The 13,518-nt window shown below is 34.9% G+C and overlaps 1 protein-coding gene across 8 annotated transcripts in view; it reads right to left on the reverse strand.

The window, feature by feature from the left end:
* Ago3 (argonaute RISC catalytic component 3) overlaps positions 1-13,518 on the reverse strand; it is a 141,871-nt gene that overhangs the window by 64,680 nt on the left and 63,673 nt on the right. Inside the window, exons 1-2 of one of the 8 annotated variants that reach the window (XM_074080590.1) lie at positions 10,559-12,304; positions 10,359-10,451 (exon numbers count right to left, since the gene is read on the reverse strand). The exons of 6 other annotated variants lie outside the window; for them this stretch is intronic. The gene's annotated coding sequence lies outside the window, so the exon portion shown is untranslated. One more of the 8 variants, XM_074080593.1, reaches the window with a different exon arrangement.

Genomic DNA, 13,518 nt, shown 5'->3' on the forward strand with positions numbered 1-13,518 from the left:
CTGAGAAATCTTTGGCTGGGCATGATAGCACACATTTGCAATCATAGCACTCAGGAGGTTGAGGCCGGAAGATCACAAGTTCAAATGAGACTTTGTCTCAAAAACAAAACAAAACAAAGAAATCTTTGCCTACTCCAAGGTCATGAATATTTTTCCTGTTTTCTCTTAGAAACTTCCCAGTTTTACTTGATGTGTGATACAATTTAAGTTATATTTTGTGTATGGTGTAAAGAAGAGGCTATATTTTTATGCTGGGGATGTAGTTTGTGGTACAGTTCTTGTCTAGCATGCATAAGGCTTAGGTTCCATTCCCAGCAATGAAGGGGATTTTTTAATACAAATATTCAGTTGTCCCTATATTATTTATTGAAAGTACTCTCTTTCTTCCATTGAGTTATATTGGCCCTTTTGTAAAAATCAGACAAAGCTATTCTGTACCTTGACTTATTGATCTATCTTTACACCAGTGTCATATTGTTTGATTACTGTAGCTAAATATACCACATTTTGAAATCAAGTAGTATAAATTCTCCAACTTGTTCTTTCTCAAAACGTTTTAGATATTCAAAGTGGAAATGCTAGGTCCTTTACATTTCCATATAAATCTTAGAATTAGCTTATCAATTTACATATTTTTTTAAAAAGCTGGATGAGATTTCTATTATAATGACTTCATAGATCAATTGTATTAACAGATCAATTTGGAGAGTATAAGTATCTTAAAAACTTGAGTCTTTTGGTCCCAAATCCTGGTATACCCTTTTATTTATATCTTCCTTATCTTTTTCTTTTTTCTTTTTTGGTGGTGGTGGGTTTTAACTCAGGGCCTCACTCTTACTAAGCAGGTGCTTTTACTGCTTGAGCCACTCTACCAACCTTTTTTTTGTGATGGGTATTTTCAAGATAGGGTCTTGCGAACTGTTTGCCCAGGCTGGCTTCAAACCTTGATCCTCCTGATCTCTGCCTCATGAATAACTAAGGATTATAGGTGTGGGTTACGAGCACCTGGCTTCCTTACCTTTCTTAATAAGGCTCTGCAGCTTTCAGTGTAGGCTTCTTGCACATTTTTAACTTTCTTTAAATATTCCAAAATATCACATGCTTTTATGATATTACAAATGGTACTTAATTTTTCATTCTTCTAATTACTGAATGCTGATACTGTTATACTGCTAGTATTCATTTTTTCTATATATGCAACTAGTATCCTGTGACCTTGCTAAATTCATCTATTAATGCCAGTGGGTTTTTGGGTAGGTGAGTGGTTTCCTTAGAATTTTTTTATGCAGATATTATGTTTTCTGCAGTTTTATTTCTTCCTTTATGCCCCCCCTCCCTTTTTTTTTGTTGCTTTACCACTGGCTGGACCTCCAGTGTGACATTGAGTTGAAACACTGAGCACAAGCATCCTTGCTTACATTTTGTTTGTTTTAAAATAGGATCTCACTACATAGCTCAGGCTGGTATTGAACTTGTGATCCTCCTGCCTCAACATCCCTTGGGCTAGGATTATAGATGTGTGCCACTATACTTGGCTCCTTGCCTTGCTCTTTATTTTAGGGCAAGTATTCATCTATGATTTTCTAGATGCTTTTATCAGTTGAAGTTTCCTCTTATTGTACTGTAAATTTTTATAAGAATCTTTATAAGTTTGGGATGATTTTCCTGGCTGTCTTTGCTAGGTGTAACAAGTATATGAGCCTCAAAAAATGAGTTAGAAAGCCTTTTTTCCTTCTATTTTCTAAAAAAAAATCATGGTAGACAGGTATTATTTTTTCCTTAAATGTTGGTAAAATTCATCAGTGAAATCATTTGGGACTGGAGTTTTCTTTGTGAGAAGTGATTATAAACTCAATTTATTTGAAACATTCAGATTTTTTTCTTGAATCAACCTTTGTAAAGGTGTGTTTTTCAAGGAATTTGTTTCATGTACATTGTCAAATAAACTGTCATGAAGCTATTAACAACATTTCTTTTTTAACACAACATTCACATCCAAATGATCTTTTGTGTTACTTCCTGTCCTGACACTGGCAAGGTGTTTTTTCTATTTTTTTTTATTAGTCTTGTGAGGAGTTTATTAATTTTATTAAATTTGGTACTGGGATTTGAACTTAGGGCCTCACACTTGCTAGGCAGGTGCTTTACTACTAGAACCATGCCCTGGCCCTATTAAATTCTTTTTAAGAACCAAGAATAGGCTTTCTACACTATTTTCTATTTATTTTTGCTCTCATCTTTTTTATTTCTTGCCTTTTACTTACTTTAGGTTTAATTTGATTTTTTTTTTTTTTTAGCTTAAGTAGAAAACTGGGTAGCAGCCAGTCTTTAAATGGTCCCCAGTGAGTCTCAACTTATGGGATTCATAGCTTTGTGTCTCCTCCCACACTGAATATAATGATCTGTGTAACCAGTAGTATATTATGAAAACGACAGAATATAACTTTCAATGCTTGGTCATAATGTTACAGTTTCTGCTTTACTCTCTAATGATTACTCACTGTGGAGGAAGCCAACCACAATACTAAGAAGATACTTATGCAGTTCTACAGAGAGGTCCATATGGCAAGGAACTGATACCTTTAGAACTAAAAGTCATTACCATATACAAAGTAGCACAATGAAAACCACCAAATACTGTTTGAAAAGGGGCGGGGAGAGAGGAGGGGGCAAAGGGAATTAATACAGGGGTGAACTTGTTTAAGGAACACTGTAGATATCTATGGAATTATCAAGATGAAACTACCTTGTACTATTAATGTATGTTAATAAAAGATAGTTTTTAAAAAGTAAAACTTGTTAGTGAGTCATCTTGGAAGTGGATCCTCCAGGCTCAGTAATGCCTTGAGATGACTGCAGCCAACCAGCTAAGCCACTCCTGAATCCCCGACTCATAAAAACTGTGTGAAGTAGTGTTTATTGTTTTCAGTCACTATGTTTAGGAGAAATTTGATATGCAATGTCAGACAATATAGATGTAAAATAAGACTAAATTGTCTATCCAAACATTTATTATTTAACGTTTATTAAGTATATCATAGATTCTTTAATGAGTTAGAATTTAAAGATGAACCAAAACTCCTGTCTTAAACCCAAATCTGGGCTAATGATATATTTCATTCTTTTCCCAAACCGCACTATAAATATGGTAAGGAAATTTTTTTGGTGGGACTGGGGTTTGAATTCAGAGCTTCATGCTTATATGGTAAGGATCATTATTATTATTTTTTGTGGTACTGGGGTTTGAACTCAGGTCCTCATGCTTGGTAGGCAGACACACTACCATTTAGGCTATTCTGCCAGCGACAAAAAGGAGGGGAGAAGACAATAGGAAATCAGCATTTTAGAAGTGAGAAAGTTGTAACTGTCATAGTGGACAGAAAATGAAATCACAATCCAGCTATGTTGAGAAAGGTAAAGAACCAATTGCATTTATACTATCAAGTCCTCAATGCACAAGAAGTGGCAGCATAAAGTCCTCTGAAACTAGTGACAAAAGGATGGAGATGGTATAGAAAAACAAAGAGGTCAGCAGTGTGAGAAGCAGACAGAGCCCTAGATCCCCTGCCTAGATTCACATTGCTGAACAGCTGTCACTTTTTCCTTGCATAAATCTGAAGGTTTATTCTCTGAATAAATTGTAAAACAAAGGCTCTCTGGATGAGATGCCAGGCAAAGTTGAGGGCATAGGACTGTACCATAAACAAGGGATTAAGTGACTGTAAACATATTAAGTGCTGAATGCAAAATTTCCCAAGTTGGCTTCCAGAATGAGGCAACCAGACTGTTTTCCTCAAGGCAGGAGTTTGGAAGACTCATCTCTGGGTAACTTGACTACCAAGAGAAGAGAGAGAAGGCTCCTAACATTGTAAATTCTCCCAACTGACCCACTGAACTTACTCTAGTCAACAAGCCCATCCAAGCATTCAGAGTTTCCAGTCAGTATTTTAGACACCCACTGAATCATGAATAGATAGTGAAGGATTCAAGACATATGAGGAAATCCTCCAAATTGGAATACAGAGAACAAAAAAAAAAAAAAAAAAGGAAATTTAGAAGCATGACTATATTACATAAAGAACTCCAAAATAAATTATGCTCAGAGAGCTAAGAAAGGATATTGCATCTGTGGAAAAAAACAAAACAGCATACTATAACAAATAATATTCAAGAAATAAAAAGGTTTGTTAGAAATAAAAAATGTAATAACAAGAACAAAGGGTTGGAAGATGAAGCTGAAGTTCCGGAAAGTAAAGCAAAACAAGGGAGGTAAGAAAGACATCTGATGTACACTTAAAATGAATGAATTTTATAGCGTATAAATGAAATATCAATAAAGCTATGTAAAAAATGGAGCAGGACTGGGGATGTAGTCCGATGGTAGAGTGCATGCTTAAAATGTACAAGGCTCTGGACTCAATCCACAGCACAGAAAAAGGACTAAAAATTAGAGCTGAGTATGGTTGTGTATGCCTGCAATCTCAGCACTTGGGAAGCTGAGGCAGGAGGATCATGAGTTTGAAGCTAACCTGAGCTACATGAGACCCTGCCTCAAAATAAATGAATAAATAATTTAAAAAAATTAAAATGGGACAATGCTTTAAAATTCCAGAAGGAAAATTATTTCCAACAAAGAAACTGAGTTCTTTCTTTCTTTCTTTCTTTTTATTTTGAGACAGGACTCTGCTATGTTGCCCAGGCTGACCTTGAACTTTGGGGTTCACATGGCCGTTCTGCGTTAGTCTCTTGGGCAGCTATCATTTAAGTTTCTGGACCAAATATACTTTCCAATATGTAAGGTCTCAGAACAATTTGCTTCCCAAATACTCTTTTCTCATGAAACTCCTGGAGAGGGGAGGGAGGAGTGGAAGGAAGGAAAAGAAACAAGAGATCAATAATTTACCAGCAAGACAAAAGGAATGCCCAAGGCAGCAGTGAAGTGTGATCTCAAAAGGACCAAAGGGCACCAAATATGAAGGGTACAATGAAACAGTGAGTCAAGAAACAAATCTGATGAAGGGTATCACTGATATTCTTGTTGCCATTATACTGTTTTCCTAATGTGGGGACTAACTGCCTGGGCAAGCCTGACCTAGCTATCTTTATGTGGGTGGCTTGATCTTATAAAGTTCCTACAGTACTGGCTGAATCAGGTGATAACCTGCATTTCACCCCCCAAAAAATATTCTGCATTCATCTATTTCTGAAAGGACTAATTTGAATATTATAAAATTATCTCTTAATCTTAGTAATTTTATACCTGAACTCAAAACAAATACATGAAGCAAACAACACTAATATTGTGATTAATAACTTACTAGAAATCTGTTTTCCAAGCCAAGGAAGTATGTATTCAGTGCAAACTTTTCACTTATTAGCAAAAATAAATTATAATTACTAAATTCTGACTACTTTTTTGCTAAAAGCAAAATGGATAGCAATTTATTCATTTATTTTTTGAGGCAGTCTTGCCATGCTGTCCACACTGGTATCAAATTCATGTACTCCTTAAGTGACCTTCCCTCCTCAGCCTCCTGAGTAGCTGAGACAACAGGAATGTGCTACTATGACTGGCTTAATAATGAATGTTTTATAGAGAGCTACTTTTTTTTTTAATTGAAAAGCATAAGAAAATAAATAAAAAATAGAATAAAGGTGGTTTTTTTTGTTTGTTTGTTTTACAGTGCTGGGGATGGAAACCAAGGCTTCACAAATGTTAGGCAAATGCTCTACCACAAAGCTATTCTCCAGGCCTAAAATAAGGCTTTTTAAACTGAGATGTATAGGATCTAAAATTTGCTGTCCAGAAATCTTGCTTTTTTTAAATTGTTTTTTGGCAGCACTGGGTTTGAACTCAAGGTTGGAGTGTGGGGCAGGCACTCTACTGCTTGAACCACACCTCCAGCCCAAAATCTTGCTTCTTCAGGGTTGCATTATACAGTTGTGAATGTTAAACTCATACACTTCAAAAAAAAAAAAACCTGCCAATTAAACCGACAAATCACCAATTATAAGTTATCTCCCAATTTCAACATTCAGAGATGTTGAAATGTGGAAAAATTTTTGAGCCTTTAAAAAACACAGTAAGAGATCTGGGATATTAAATACCACTAAAATAATTATTCTCAAGACAATTTTAGTCACAGAATTAGAACTAAATCCCTTCATGTCTCAAGAGTACTTTTTCATGCTTATTTTCACCACTAATTTCTCCTAGCTCCCATCTGTTACTTCCTTGGGAAATGTTACTCAAATATTGAGACAAGAGTGGATCCCTCTGCTGTATGCTTCGATTGCACCCTGCAGCACTCTTCCCTGTAGTACTTACTATATTGTTCAATACAAGCTTTCTCTAGCTAATTTCAAGTTCAATAAAGCTGTTTTGTTTAGTGCACTTTATCAAATGCAAAGGTTACAAAATCTAAATCACAAAGAAACAAACAAAAAAAGGAATTTAACAAGTAAGGTGGTCAGTGCAATACTTTTCAATTATTGTTACTTTCTACAGCAGCATTACATTTAACACTTTAGGCATTATTTTCATTTCATTAAGATACCATAATCTTTTTTTTGAAAACCAATCTTATTATTTCTTTGCTTCACAATGACACAAATTAAACTTTGTTCACACAAATAAACATATTCATATTTTCTTGAAACTTGCAGACTTTTTGGACTCTTCTCCCCACCCTAGACAGACTATTCTACTCTTATTCTTTCTTTTCTGAAATTGATTATGTATTTGTCCCACAAATATTCTTATAATCTTACTGCATTTGTGCCTATTCAGCATATACTTTTTTTTGTTTTAAATTTATATAAACAACACATCCTTTTGCTATTTTCTCCTAGCACTAACATTGCTTTAATAACCCATGTTGACATATCTACTCATTTAACTGTTATGAAGTACACAGTAACAGTTTACATATTAGTTATTCATTCTGATGTTGGCAGGAATTTAGGGTGTTTCCAATTTTCTATTACATATATCAGGCACATAATCTGATGGATTTGAAATGGTACCTTATTAATTTCATTTGTAAGTTTTTCTTTCTTTTTTGGTGGTATGGAATTTGAACTCAGGGCTTTGCAATTGCTGGGAAAATGCTCTACCACTTGAACCATGCCTCCAGTCTTTTTTGCTTTAGTTATTTTTCAAATATTGTCTCACATTTATGCCCTAGATCCTCTCTATTTATGTTTCCGCCTAGTTGGGATGATAGGTATTCTTCCATGCCCAGCTTTTATTGGTTGAGATGGGTTCTCATGAACTTTTTGCCCAGATTGGGTTTGAACCAATATCCTCCTGATTTCTATTTCCCAAGTGGCTAGGATTATAGAAGTGAGCCACCACCCCTGCTTGTCATTTCTTATTATTAGTGCTATTGGCCATTTGGGTTTCTTCCTTTGAGACATACCTATTTTTCTATTTATCTTCCTTAAAGTTCTATGACCTGTAAATAGTCTCCTAATATTTTAACTTTATGGTTTTAAACTATACAAGTCTTAAATTTTGAGAGTCAAGTTTATTAGTAATTTATAGTTTATACTTTGTATTTTGTTCAGTGGAATTTTTTCTTTCTAAACTAATTTCAAAGTTTTGCGCTTTACGTTTAGGACTGTAATGCACATAGAAATAAATTTTGCAAAAAATGTGAGAAAGATCCAATTATTTTTGCAAATGACTAATAATTATGTAAACCTAACTTTTTAATTCCTTCCACACTAATTTGAAATGTTACCTCAGACACAAAGTTTCCATAAGCACACACCTGTCTAGTCATCCAGGCTCTTTCTGCTTTATTAATCTGTCTGTTCCAACAGTTAAAACACTGTGGTATAATTTTTAGTTTTACAGTAGGGCAATTTCTTTTTATTATTCTTTAAAGTTGTATTGGATTTTCTTGGTCATTTATTCTTCCACACAAATATTAATATTGACTTACTGAGCATCAAGACATTATCTGCTGAGATTTTAATTAAAATTGCATTTACAGATTAATTTTGGAAGAACAGACATCTTAAGATTTCTCAATAGGTCCAACATATTTCAAATTTTTTCTCTTATGTCTTTCAATAAGGTTTTCCCTTTTGGGGGAGCAGTACTTGGATTGATAAAGTTTTATGTTTTAGAGACAGAAAACTTTCATTCCTGGGTACCTATTTTTTAATCCAAACTCTTGGTCTCATGATATTGTTAAAACTTGAGTAAGATAGTTTATCCCTACAAATACTTCTGATTTTTTTAGGCTCATTTGGATGTTCCTCTTCCCTGCTCTTGGGTTTATTTATTCATTCTTGCTTAATATGGCCAACAGTTACAGTAGGCATGGTGGGTACATTGGTGAATAAGACAGACAGTGCCTAGCTTCAAGGAACTTTCATTTTAATAGGAGACAAAGAATAATAAACCCTTACAATTCAGGTACACATGCTATTATAGAGAAAAACACTGTGCTATGGGAATACTTAAGACAAATACCTAACTCAGAGTTGAAGAATAGCTGGAATGGGGGGAGAAAGAATGTAAAACACTGCTTCTCAGAGAAGTAACATGTACATTGAAACCTGTAAGAAGAATAGAAGTTAGAAAACACAATAGTAACTAAAAATCATAGAATTTATATCTTTGTCTTGTTCTTGATTTTACTGAAAAAGGTGTCACTGTTTTACTGTGAAGCCATCGATTCTTTAGTATATTTCCTCTTTTGGTTTCTTTGCGCCATTTTTTGGCTTTCATATTGCCAAATATGTAGTAAAATCATTACTAATAGCCATTACTTGCTCACTGGTTCTCCTTCCCTCATTAAATGCTAGTAATTCCCATGGTTTTACCCTTCTCTTTCCTGTTTTTAACACTATTCCTAAAGACTTTTTCTCCCCGCTTCTGTAGTTTCAAGTATGAATTTATACACTAAGGAGTCTTGGCATTCTTTTCTTTTATTTTTTTTTGATACAGGGTCTCAGTATGTAGTCCAGGTGTCCTTGAACTCGAAATCTTCCTGTCTCCTTCTCCTGAGTATTGGGGTTATAGATGTGTACCACCACGCCTGATTCAGCATTCTTACTTTAAGCTCCCATGACTACACATTTTCAAACCTGAATTTCTAACTACATACTAAATGCCTTTATCTAATATGTTCCATAGAATCCTCACACTTTGGACATGTTAACATATGATCTATCTTTACATGGTATATACTGTCAACTAACCACCACAGCAGATCTACCTATTCAGTTGACAGCATCACCACTCACACCTGGTACAAGCTCCAGAGTCACTAACCTTTATGTGCACTGGAAAGTATGCCCTTCTTGAAAACCAGTTGATAATATATCACAGTCACTGCAACTGAAGAGTCTTTCAAGGATTAAATAATCACAGAAAATTTCAAGCCAAATATTGTTAGGTTTTTTTTTTTCTTCTTCTTTTTTTTTTTTTTTTTCCTTTTTGGTGGTACTAGGGTTTAAACTCAAGGTCTCACTCTTGCTAGGCAGGCGATCTACCAATTGAACCACTCTGCCAGCCTGTTTTTTTTTTTTTTTTTTCTTATTGTGTCAACTTGGCTAGACTACTAGTTGCTATTTATTCAAACACCAATCTTTGTGTTGCTATGGTGCATTTTTGTAGATGTAATTAAAGTCTATAACCAATTGCAGTTGACTTTATATAAGGGAAGATTATCCTGGAGAATGTGGATGGGCCTGTTTCAATTAGTTCAAAGGCTGAGGCTTCTCTGAGAGAGGAGGAGGGAGGGAAGGAGAGAAAATAAGGGGGAGACAGAAGAGGGAGAGAAATTTCATGGAGAGATAATAGCTTCAATTGTGCCCTTGCTGACAGCTCTAATGATTTCAGACTGGCTTTATTGGCCTCTACAATTTCTATGTATCTCCTAATGACTCTACTTCTCTAGTTGAACTGTGACTGACATACTAGGCTTGTAAGTCACTGCAAAGATAATTCTTTCAGAAACCTAGTAAAACTTCTGTTCTATTTGCTTCCAATCAGTTCCATAAATCATTCACTATACTCAAAGTTGTTTTTTTTTTTTTTTTGGTGATATGGGGGCTTGAACTGAAGGCCTTGTGCTTGCTAGGCAGGCACTCTACCACTTCAGACACTCCACCAACCTTTTTTTGTATTGGGTATTTTTGAGAAAGGGTCTTGGAAACTATTTGCCTGGGCTAGCTTTGAACCATAATCCTCCTGGTCTCTGACTCCTGTGTAGCTAGGATTACAGTCATGAGCCACCAGCACCTCACTCTGGACATGGTTCTTAGCTTATTTTTTCACCTTAATCCTTGAAGTGTGTTCCTTCCTCTCCATCCCACATTATACCATCACCATCTCTTACCTGAGCTAGTGATTGAAAAGCCTCCTAACTGGCTTCTCAGATAAGTTTTTTTCTCCTCTATCTATTCTCCACACTGTTGCCAGAGGTCTCTTTCTGGAAAACAAATATGATCATGTCACTATTCTTCTTAAGAACCATTGAAGTCTCCCTACCTAAAGGATAGAGATGTTTGGTTTTTTATTTCACTAATTTGTGTTTACCTTTTATTTCCTTCTATTTTTTCTGCATTAAATTTTCTGTTTTCTGATTTGTTTAGATGAATGCTCAGGTCACTGGTGCTTTTCTTCTTTTACAAGAGGTACTGAAAATTTTAAATTCTCTCTAAGCATTGCTCCAGCTGATCATATCACTTCTGATAGGCATCATTATTAATTACCCTTCATTCAAAATTCAAATTCCCTACTATTTCTTTGACTGATGGATTACTTAGAAATTATTTCTTAATAATTTCCAAAGCTAGACTTCAAGTTCCAATAGGAACATACCAGCAATTTAGTTCCAAAATTTCCCATCTTTTTTCCTAGAACCTGTACAAAGCAACAAAGAGAATGTTAAGGAAAAAAAATACATCTTCAATAAAATTAGGAGATAATTAAAACTAGAAAATGCCAAATTATAAGTAAATAGGACCCAAAGTGCTTGGGACTAGTAGAAACTGAGCATTGGAGAATAGCAAGAAAGTGTAAAGGAGCCTAGGGAGTGGGGTGGGGGGAGAATAGCAGATTTTCACTCCCAGAAAGAAAAGATCTATCTTAAATAAGAACTGCAGTGTTTGGTACGGAGGCTTAATTGGGCAAATCTCAGAAGGAAGTAGAGAAAGTACAGACAGTGTCGTGAGAGTAAGAGGAAAGTGACAGTCTCAGAAAAGACTACCATTCTAAAATGAAACATGTAGTTTTCATTTGTAATTTCTTATTTTCAAATAACTTCAAACTTATAGGAAAGCTATAAAAACAGTACAAAAAACTCCTGCATGCCTTTCACAAATTCTCTGTTAACATATGAAGCAGGCAATTTAAAAGGTTAAAACTGTACCTTTTGATAGTAAAAATTAACAATGACTTGGGAAAATTCATGGCTAGTAATTCATATTACTTAAACTACTTAAGTTACTATAGTTTGAACAATCAATCCATCAGCACAACAGAGGACAGAGGCTTGAGAAGAGAAACCTGGAAAACGACCATGCTGCTAAGGGGAACAAATGTTCCTCCCTCCATCTCTAACAGGTGGTTTGGGAGAATGTAGCCATCCATACAAAGATGCCACACAAGATGTAAAAAAGAAGAGCATCATCTCTGATGAACACTCAACAGACACTGTGAACACAAATGGATGAACATTATAACCTTAATTTTTAATGTGAATTTAAAAATTCTTAAGTTTTGAATTAATTCTTTCTATGAAAAAAATCTCGGAGCAGACACTTAAGAACTTAAGGAAGGAGCCAGGCGCTGGTGGCTCATGCCTGTCATCGAAGCTACTTGGGAGGCTGAGATCAGGAGGATGGAGATTTGAGGTCAGCCCCAGGCATTCAAGGCCACATAGCTCTTGAGACTCCCATCTCCAAAATAACCGGACAAAATGGACTGAAGCATAGCTCAAGCAGCAGAATGCCTTGTTTGCAAGCATGAGCCCTGAGTTCAAACACCAGTCCCACCAAAAAAAACAAAAAACAGAACTCAAGGAAGGGACAATCAATCAATCAATAGGAGGTGCTGAAAGAAGCATGACAGAACTCAGTAAAATGAAGAAGAAGAAAGAAGAAAAAGAAGATGATTTGTTAGATTTAAGAACGAATTTGAAACTGCAATGAGTATAAGGTAAAATATACACCACAAAAAAGCACAGTAAAGGAGCACACTGGATAGAGATTTTTTAAAAAAAGAAAATAGGATGATAGATTAGTAAAGTAGTTTGAAAAATAGGTTTAGCAAGCAGACCCCCTCACCCAAAAAAAAGCAGGTATCTTCTTAGAAAAATAAGATCAAACTAACCTTATATTTCTCTACTGGACATTCAATGGAAAAGTACCTACAAGATACTCAAGGAAATAAAGTGTGAATCAGTAATATTGTATCTCGGTGAACAGTCCTTCAGGAATAAAGCTATAGACAACATGCAAAAACTCAGCTCTTATTCATATGAGCCCTTCCTGAAGAAACAACTTGAGGACAAACTGAAATCAACAAATAAGAGGAAAACTCCAACAAAAGGATTAGTAATAAGCACCAACACATTGAATTGAAGATATAAGATGAAAACAAATGTCCATACAGATGACAGGATGGAATGCAACTGTATGTACTAAAAGAATGTAAGAATATTATATACAAATAAAAGAATAAAAAATAAAAAGGAGAATAAATTCAACAAATACCTTTACATTTAATAGATAAGATTCAAAGTTGAAAGTCAAGTTGTAAAACTTTAAGCAAACTTAAAGAGTAAAATTATAAGGGGTAAGGGCTGGTGGGGTGGTTCATGTGGTAGAGAGCATGCCTAGTAAGTGTGAGGCCCTGAGTTCAAACCCCAGTGCTGACAAAAAAAAAAAAAAAATATATATATATATATATATACACATATATACATATAAGAGGTAATAATACAATGCTGGCTAAAACTAGTTAGTAAAGGGAAGGAGGGAAGGAGGAAAGAGAATGAAATTAATGTAATTGTTATCATTAAGGGAAATAAAAGGCATTACTTTCAAAAAGGATTAAGAATCACATAAAGGTATAAAAGATAACTTCTACAAGGAAAAAAATCTTCCTAATATTAGAAATATAATTTTAAAAGCACAGAACACACAGCACTTGAAAGTTCAAAAATTAGAAATTAATTAGAAAAAAATAACATAAGATAATTTGACAAAACCAGGACCTTCCTATCTATCTGGCTTAACTCATCCATTAAACAGAAAAACAAACAAACTTTAAACTGACTCACAAAACAAAATTATTCTATGCTGCATTAAAATACAGCTAAAATTCAGAAAGTATAAAAATAAATGAAAAGAGGCTGGGCATAGTAGTTCACACCTGTAATCTCAGCTATTTGGGAGGAAGAGATCTGGAAGACTGTAGTTCAAGGCCAGCTTGGGCAAAAAGTTCACGAGACCCCATCTCATCCAATAAAAAGTTGGACAGAGTACTGTGCA

Source organism: Castor canadensis, chromosome 7 (assembly GCF_047511655.1).
Source record: "Castor canadensis chromosome 7, mCasCan1.hap1v2, whole genome shotgun sequence".
NCBI lineage: Eukaryota > Metazoa > Chordata > Mammalia > Rodentia > Castoridae > Castor > Castor canadensis.